At 37.8% G+C, this 8,999-nt stretch overlaps 1 pseudogene; it reads left to right on the forward strand.

The window, feature by feature from the left end:
- The first annotated feature begins 2,847 nt into the window (after nucleotides 1–2,847).
- On the forward strand, nucleotides 2,848–3,730 carry Nsa2-ps8 (NSA2 ribosome biogenesis factor, pseudogene 8; annotated as a pseudogene).
- The last annotated feature ends 5,269 nt before the right edge of the window (nucleotides 3,731–8,999 follow it).

The following is an 8,999-nucleotide window of genomic DNA, read 5'->3' on the forward strand; positions in this document are numbered from 1 at the left end:
GCACGTGTCTTTGTTGTATGTTGGGGCATCTTTTGGGTATATCCCCAGGAGTGGTATAATTGGGTCCTCAGGTAGTTCAATGTCCAATTTTCAGAGAAACCACCAGACTGATTTCTAGAATGATTGTACCAGCTTGGAATCTCACCAACAAGGGAGGAATGTTCCTCTTTCTCCACATTCTCACCAGCATCAGCCAACCAAACCCCAACAGAGCTCCCAAGGAATAAACCATCACCCAATGAGTATACAAATGGAGAGACTCGTGACTCCAGCCACATATGTAGCAGAGAATGGTGTTGTCCTGCATCAATAGGAGGAAAAGACTTTGGTCCTGTCTAGACTCTTATCCCCAATGTATTGTAATGCCTGGGCGTTGACATTGAAGTGGGTGGGTGGGAGTGAAGGCCTCCTCATAGAAGCAGGGTGAGAGGGTATAGGAGAGGGGGGAAAGGGGATATTTGAAATGTAAATACATAAAATATCTATCAGAAATAAAATGAAAAGTATTTCTTTAAAATTATTGGTAAAAGAATGTGCGTGCGTGCGTGCGTGCATGCGTGTGTGTGTGTGTGTGTGTGTGTGTGTGTGTGTGTGTGTGTGTGTGTGGTGTTTCGTTTGTTTGATGTTTCAGGCAGGATCATTTGATGTATCATATAATACCAGCTTGAGAGACCAGATTGGGCTACCCAATGAGAATGAATTTTTGGCCTCTCTACTGTTGCCTCAGCTTCACACTCTATAATATATTCATTGTGCCCTCATTCCTGGCAGCCCCCCTCATTTTCTTCATCTCTAAGACAGAGGCATGGTTGTAGCCCTGGTCAGTCTCTACTTCTTAAACTATTGCTTAGCTTAGAGGTATGAGATAGGTATACTCTGCTTCAGTATTTCAATGTTAATGCTTTTCCTGTGAATTTTTCCGAATGAGCCTAATTGAAAAGATTTAAGCTATGAAAAACCTATTGATATTTCAAAAGGATTACTACATGTCATAAGGTGTATTTCTACTCTCTTTTCAAAGAACAACTGAAATTTAAAACAACAGAAGTAAAAACATTAACTGGTTTGAGAAACTTCTTCAAAATTCATATATTAGCTAGCCACATTTTGCATAAATTTAAAAACTCTTAGCAGACCCTTGCCTACCATACTCTGGTATATTATAAATTATATATTTGGTGTTTATCTTTAGTACATATGCACACTTTTATATCATGGTACTTCTCATTAATATGGTCTCTTTTATCATGAAAATTCATAGACTGTGTTAATTACTTTATTATCATAAATGTATTAAATGACATTGTATTAATATCTTTGAAATTGTGTATAAATGAAAAAACTGCAGAGAAATAAAGTCTTTGATATTCTAGGCACTAGTTTATTTTTTATTTTCCTTTAGCTTATCCAGTAAAGGACAAATGTTTTAAATTTTAGGTTAAATATAAAAGTTGTTTTTAAGTTAAGTGTTTCATAATATACTTTAACAAATGTCAAAAGATTATTTTCCAGAACAGTGTGAAAGTAAGCGGAAGCTGGAAAGTAATTAACATTGAGGCATTCCTGATATCAAGATTTAGCATATTTCATTGAGGGTGAGAATCCTGTCATGAGCGGAAACTGAACTACCTTCTCCTCTGTACCATAGCGGTGACCCTTGTCACCCCCTTGCTTTGCTTGGAAGAATTAATTGACAAGGATTGAAAACATTATGCAAATTCCACATGGCAGTTCTTACTAATTTGACAGCTATACACTGCTTAAGTGTTTAATCCCACAAATGGAAAAGTGTTAGAATCAACTGCATGTTCAAATGGAAGCCATACTAGACCAAAACCCTTTCAATTAAGAGACTATATATGAAACATTTAAGTCATTCTAAAGCTATGGGGTTTAATATTGTTAAGAAAACAGTTGTGAACAGAAAGTTGTATTTAGTATCATCTTGCACACTTGTTTCTTTTGTATGATACCCACAAATTTTTGTCAAGTTACATACAAAAAAAATGCCTATCATCTGAAATTCTGTGTCAGGTAGATCACTAAGACATAACATGGCAGTAGCTAGTGTAAGTAAAGCAACTTTCTAATTACCAAGCTTTCCAACTGAAACTATTGCGATCACATTAGAAGTAACCACCTTTACTGCAGTTTGGATATGTGCAAAACTTTTCTTTATTTCCTCTGGCTACTCTGAGACATAAAAATACTTGTGGTAACTATAAAATAATTAAAATAAGATGTGCTGTAATTTTATTTGAGAAAGTCTAGGATTTTTACATTTCCATTCAGTATTCTATAGGAAATTCTGAAGTGATTAACCATGCCAGAAACAAAAAGAATTATTTGGTGTAATAATTTTGGTTTTTGTTTGTGTTTGTGCACGCACGTAAACACGCATGCGCACACATACATGTCACACGTGACTGTGGGAAAGCATGTGCACGTGTACGGGAGAGATATATGCATTCAGTTGTTCCATGTGTTCATGTGTGTGGTATGCTTTCCTTAAATGATCTTTACCTTGTTATAAACGACAGGGTCTTCCACTGACCCTGGAACTCAGATCTGGCCATAGTAGCTGACAAGTGAACAGCCAGGCTCTTCCCATCTATGGGATTAGAGACATGCAATACCCAGTCTAGACTATAATCCTCATTTAATATGGGAGCTCTATGTCAAACCACGTCCTCATGCTGGCCTCTAACCACGTTAGAGCCTGAGACATCTCTATCCCTCTCATCAGTTTTGCCAGTCTTTCCATAGCTTTAAAACATGATGTCGCCTTTCCTGTTCTGGCCTGAGTGACCTTTCCCGTTCCGGCCTGAGTGAAGCAGGCTCGTGGGCCAGTGATACCCAGGAATTAAGAAGTTTTTGGAAGCCGGGAGGTCGCGGACTGCTGCTCCGCGGCTGTCATCATGCCACAAAATGAATATATTGAATTTCACCGCAAACGATATGGATATCGTTTGGACTACCATGAGAAAAAGAGAAAGAAAGAAGGTCGGGAGGCCCATCAACGTTCAAAGAAAGCAAAAAAAAAAAAAAAAAAAAAAAGATCGGCCTGAAGGCTAAGCTCTACCATAAACAGCGCCATGCTGAGAAAATACAAATGAAAAAGACCATTAAGATGCATGAAAAGAGAAACACCAAGCAGAAGGATGACGAGAAGAATCCACAAGGAGCAGTCTCTGCCTACCTGCTGGACAGAGAGGGGCAGTTAAGAGCAAAAGTACTTTCCAACATGATTAAGCAGAAGCAGAAAGAAAAGGCAGGAAAATGGGAGGTCCCTCTACCCAAAGTTCGTGCCCAAGGAGAAACAGAAGTATTGAAAGTTATTCGAACAGGAAAAAGAAAAAAGAAGGCATGGAAGAGAATGGTTACAAAAGTCTGCTTTGTTGGTGATGGTTTTACAAGAAAACCACCTAAATATGGAAGGTTCATTAGGCCAATGGGTCTACGTTTCAAAAAAGCCCATGTCACACCCCCTGAGCTGAAAGTTACCTTTTGCCTGCCTATACTCGGTGTGAAAAAGAACCCCTCCTCCCCATTATATACAACCCTGGGTGTGATCACCAAAGGGACAGTCATTGAAGTGACTGTAAGCGAGCTGGGCCTTGTGACACAAGGAGGCAAGGTGATTTGGAGAAAGTATGCTCAAGTTACCAACAGTCCTGAAAATGATGGGTGCATAAATGCAGTCTTGCTAGTTTGACAGTGACATCATACAAGTCATTCCACTCACTATGTAAGACTACAGTGTCAGGAAAACACCATCGCTGTGATCTTTCTGAACTACCAATCAGACTTACTCCATGTGCAGTCATCAAGAAGTATTTATTAAATTGTAAAGGAAAATAAAACAATGCGCAATTTAAAAAAAACCTGGGGGTTGGGGATTTAGCTCAGTGGTAGAGCGCTTGCCTAGGAAGCGCGAGGCCCTGGGTTGGGTCCCCAGCTACGAAAAAAAAGAACCAAAAAAAAAAAAAAAACAAAAAAACAAAACCTGATGTCATTGCTTTTCTTCTACTTTCATTGTTCTATTTATAGATATTTCTTATTTACTTACTTATTTTTGGAACAAGAATAAAACATTACAATATTCATATAAACATTACCGATAATCATAACCCACCCATTATATGTACCATGTGTGTATTAACTAAGTTTATCAATTGTTCAATTATTATTAAGTCCCAATTAAATACGACACTTACTGTCTTCCTTTTCCTGACCAGCACCCTCGCAAGAAAATCAAATGTAGTGAAACTGAATAATTTGTTAATTATCATACAGCTCAGGTAAATAGATCAAAGTTTACAGTGTTAGCCCACACACTTTGCTGGGTTTATTACTTCATAGTTTATTTGGCACATTTACTAACTGTCATATTTGCTGTACTAGGTGGAGAATCCATGTCAAGTAATTCCATAGTGAAAAAGTCCAGTTCAAAATTATAATATATGCCCCTATTCAATATGACATTTCTCCTTATAAGATATTCAGCAACCCTCCCCAGACAGAAGTACTACTTTAAAATTAAAAAAAAAAAACCTGTCAGTCAGTATAGTGTGTATATCTCTTGATTTCACCCATGTCTAAGGGAAAGAACTCCCAAACAGAAGAATAAAGAGGTCCTGAGGAAACCCTTGTGAATTGGTGATTTAGTTCTTGCTGAACAGATTTGTTAGGCATATGAGAATGATGTTAGATGAGGTAAATGTTGTCCAGGGCACCACTTGCTACCATGACTAAACAAACAGCAGAGCTGCCAGGGGTCTGGGCAGAGAGCTTACCTTGCAGCTACAGAAGCTGGTAGTTTAAGATGGGATTTTAAAGACATGGTTGAAAAGGCTTCACATAATAATGTTCTAGATACTGATAAAATCATAAAGGGAGAAATTAGAGGAAGTTAGGGGTTTACTCAGGAGACTTGATAAAATACTGTATTTCTCTAAAAATCATTTCAGTCAACCAAAGTCATAAAAAGAATAAAGTTTTACTGATATAAATAAAATGCAGACCATATATGTTAAGAGCTTCTTTGGGTTATGATATAATTAAAAATAAAAGCTTAGAATTAAAATTTCCTGAACAGAACACCAATGGCTTGTGCTCTAAGATCAAGAATTGACAAATGGGATCTCATAAACCTGCAAAGCTTCTGTAAGGCAAAGGACACTGTCATTAGAACAAAATGCCAAGCAACAGATTGGGAAAAAATCTTTACCCATCTTACATCTGAGAGAGGGCTAATATCCAAAATATGCATAAAACTTAAGACGGCATACTCCAGAGAACCAAATAACTCTACTAAAAATGGAATACAATGCTAAACAAAGAATTCTCAACTGAGGAATATCAAATATCCAACATCCTTAGTCATCATGGAAATGCAAATCAAAATAACCCTGAGAATCTACCTCACACCAGTCAGAATGGCTAAGATCAAAAACTCAAAACTCGTGTGACAACAGATGCTGGCAAGGATGTGGAGAAAGAGGAACACTCCTCCATTTTTGGTGGATCTCAAGCTGGTACAAAAACTCTGGAAATCAGTCTGAAGGTTCCTCTGAAAATTGGACATAGTACTAACTGAGGTCCCAGCTATACCTCTCCTAGGCATATACTCATATACAATGACACATGCCCTACTATGTTCACATCAGCCTTATTTATAACAGCCAGAAACTGGAAACAAGCCATATGTCCCTCAGCAGAAGAATGGATACAGAAAATGTGGTACATCTACACAAGGGAGTACTACTCAGCTATTAAAAACAATGACTTCATAAAATTCATAGGAAAGGAATGGAACTAGAAAATATCATCCTGAGTAAGGTAAATCACACACACACAAAAAAAAACTACACATGGTATGCACTCACTGATAAGTGTATATTAACCCAAAAGCTCAGATTACCCAAAATACAATCCACAGACCACATGAAGCTCAAGAAGGATGCCCAAAATGTGGATGCTTCACTCCTTCTTGAAAGGGGGAACAAAAATATTCATAGGAGGAGATACAGAGACAAAGTTTGGAGCAGAGACTGAAGGAATGGCCAATTAGAGACTGCCCCACCTGGGGAATCAGCCCATATATATAAGCCAGCAAACCCAGTCACTATTGGGAATGCCAAGAAGTACATGCTGACAGGATCCTGATATAGCTGTCTCCTGGGATGTCTGCCAGAGCATGACGAATATAGAGGCAGACTCTTGTAGACAACCATTGAATTGAGAACCTGAGAATGTAGTCCACATTGAAGGAGTTAGAGAAAGGATTCAAGGAGCTGAAGGGGTTTCCAATCCCATAAGAACAACAAGATAAACCAACCAAAGCTCCCAGGGACTAAACTACCACCCAAAGAGTATACATCGACAGACCCATGGTTCCAGCTGCATATGTAGCAGAGGATGGCCTTGTTGGGCAACAAAGGGAGGAGAAGCCCTTGGTTCTTCCAAGGCTAGGTCCCTGCGTGTAGGGTAATGTCAGGGTGGGGAGGCAGGAAGAAGTGGGTAGATGGGTTGGGGGACACCCTCATAGAAGTAGGGATATGATAGGAGGGTTATGGACAGGAAACTGGGAAAGGGGATAACATTTGAAATGTAAATAAAAATATCCAATAAAAATAAAATTAAAAAAAAAAGAAAAACGGTGACAAAAAAGGTAAGGTAGAAAATAGGTGGTCTGTAATAGAAGGCATGAGAGTGAAACAATACAGATACAATTACCTGATTGTTAGCAGAGATGTCAAAAACATACACATGTGAAAAACACAGCCCATGTAGCAATATGTTTTGCCCAGACTGGATAGCGGTCTCAGAGACAGTTAAATGAGACCCATTTCTCTCACTTTGGCTCAAAATAGTTCCTGTTGTGTTAAAAATGTTACTTGACAGTTGAAAACACTGGAAATGCTGAAGGAAAGATAGGCTGAGCCCTTGGAGATGTTAAGGACGCACAAAATTCCTTACTAGAACCGAAACAGAACAGGATGTATCCTAAGTGTTAACAAGTGGGTGTTACATGGAATTAAGGTTAAGTGCAGCAAAATGACAGACTGGATATACAGCCTACCATGGGATAATATTACTTATGCTCAGTGGTTCACAATTAGAATGTGTAAAGAACTGCAAAAAAATTTTAAAAATAAAAAGAATATCTATCAATAAATGGGCCCATGAACTGAACCAACACTCCCACCCCAATGAAAAATGCAAACCACTTGTAAATATTTGCAAAGGGATCAACATTCTTAGTCATCATGGAAATTTGATGCAAAGTTTTTTGATATTCCAAACTTATACCATATAGAATGTCTATCATTAAGAAAAAATGGCAGTAAACGCTACTGGGTGTTCAGAAATGAAGAACCCTTATTCACTTTTGCTTGGAGTGTAATTCAGAATAGTTCCGATGCAATTCACTGTGAAGCCTTTCCCCATAGGCTAAAATGGGATCTGCGGTATAAACTATCGAAACTAATCCTAAGCAGACGCCTAAAGGACTCAAAACTTTACCACAGAGAAACTTGTGCATCCATATTCATTGCAGGTATTTTTACAAGCAAGGATGTAGAACCAGGCTAAAAGTCCAACAACGAATGAATGCAGAATGAAAACGGACTACATATACACACAGTAATTTCATTTAGCTTTTAAATTATATAGTATATGATTTAGAGAAAAAATGAAAAGAACTGGAAAATATTGCTTAAAAATGTATGCAGGGTTTAAAAAGCAAATCCTTCATATTCTCTGTCAGATGTTGATCATGGATTTTATGTTACAGATGTGCATTTAAGTGAGAGTAAGTATAGATAGAAGATAGGACGCTACCGAGTGACCTGTGAGAAGAGTTTCTTAAAAACAAAAGAAAAAGGAAGAAAACCATGAGTTCCACAGGAAAAAACACATAAAGCAAGAAACAGGAAGGTATAAGTGATGGGTATTGAAAAGTACAGCTGAGAAAAAAAGGCAGAGTCTGGGAGGGATGGCATCGTAACTGAACATGTAACATTATGTAAAATTTTAGGTCATTATCTCCTCAATACTATACCTTTATAGCATTTATTTTGTGTGATACTTGATGAATAATTTTTTATGCTTTCAGCAATATTTTAATATTTATTTCAGTAATAATTTCAAATTAACTTTTAATCATTCCATTTAAAATGTTGCCCTGTCTCCTGGTCCTCTTTCCCAGGTCTTCATTTCCTTACTCCCCCACTGAGATGAGAGAGGGCTCCAGCCTTCTTCCCTCAACCCTCCAGGTGTGCTCATTCTCTTACAATCAAGTTCCTCTATGATTATGCGCATCCTCTTTCACTGAGACCAAAATCGTAGATCCTCTTCAACATATGTTCAGTGGGCCTGTATTTGTAAGATCTTTGGTTGGTAGAGTAGACTCTGGGAAGTCCTAGGGTTCTGGGTTAGTTGACAACATTGGATTTTGTTTTGGGCTTCCATTCCCTCCAGCTCTTTGAAGCTGGGTCATTGACACTATTTCTCCTCATCGAGTCCATTTCTATCTGTCATGCATGGTCTCTCCAGGTTTAATCTTCAGACTGTTGAGCATGAGTTTATTTATCTCTTGCTGTGTATTCTTCCCAGTTGTTTTTGCTTCTTTTTTTAAACAGAGCCTTCAGATAGATTTTGAATTTATTAGTGTGAAAACTCCCAAGTTCTATATGATGGAATTTAGTGCTATAAACTCTTTTCTTAGCTCTGCTTCCTTAGTGTCTCAAAAGTCTGGGTGTGCTATGCCCACATTTTCACTGAATTCTAGAAAGTCTTCAATGTCTATCATTATTTCTTTCTTGACCCAATCAGTGATCACCTGAGGTTCTCTCTTCCATCTCCTGAATTCTCTTTGTGATGCTTACAACTGTAGCTCTTGTTCTCTTTCCTAATTTATCCGTTTCTAGAATTGCTACAGTTACATTTCTTTTTCTTTTTTTTATTATTATTAACTTGATTATTTCTTATTTACA

This window comes from Rattus norvegicus, chromosome 15 (genome assembly GCF_036323735.1).
Source record: "Rattus norvegicus strain BN/NHsdMcwi chromosome 15, GRCr8, whole genome shotgun sequence".
Taxonomy (NCBI): Eukaryota; Metazoa; Chordata; class Mammalia; order Rodentia; family Muridae; genus Rattus; species Rattus norvegicus.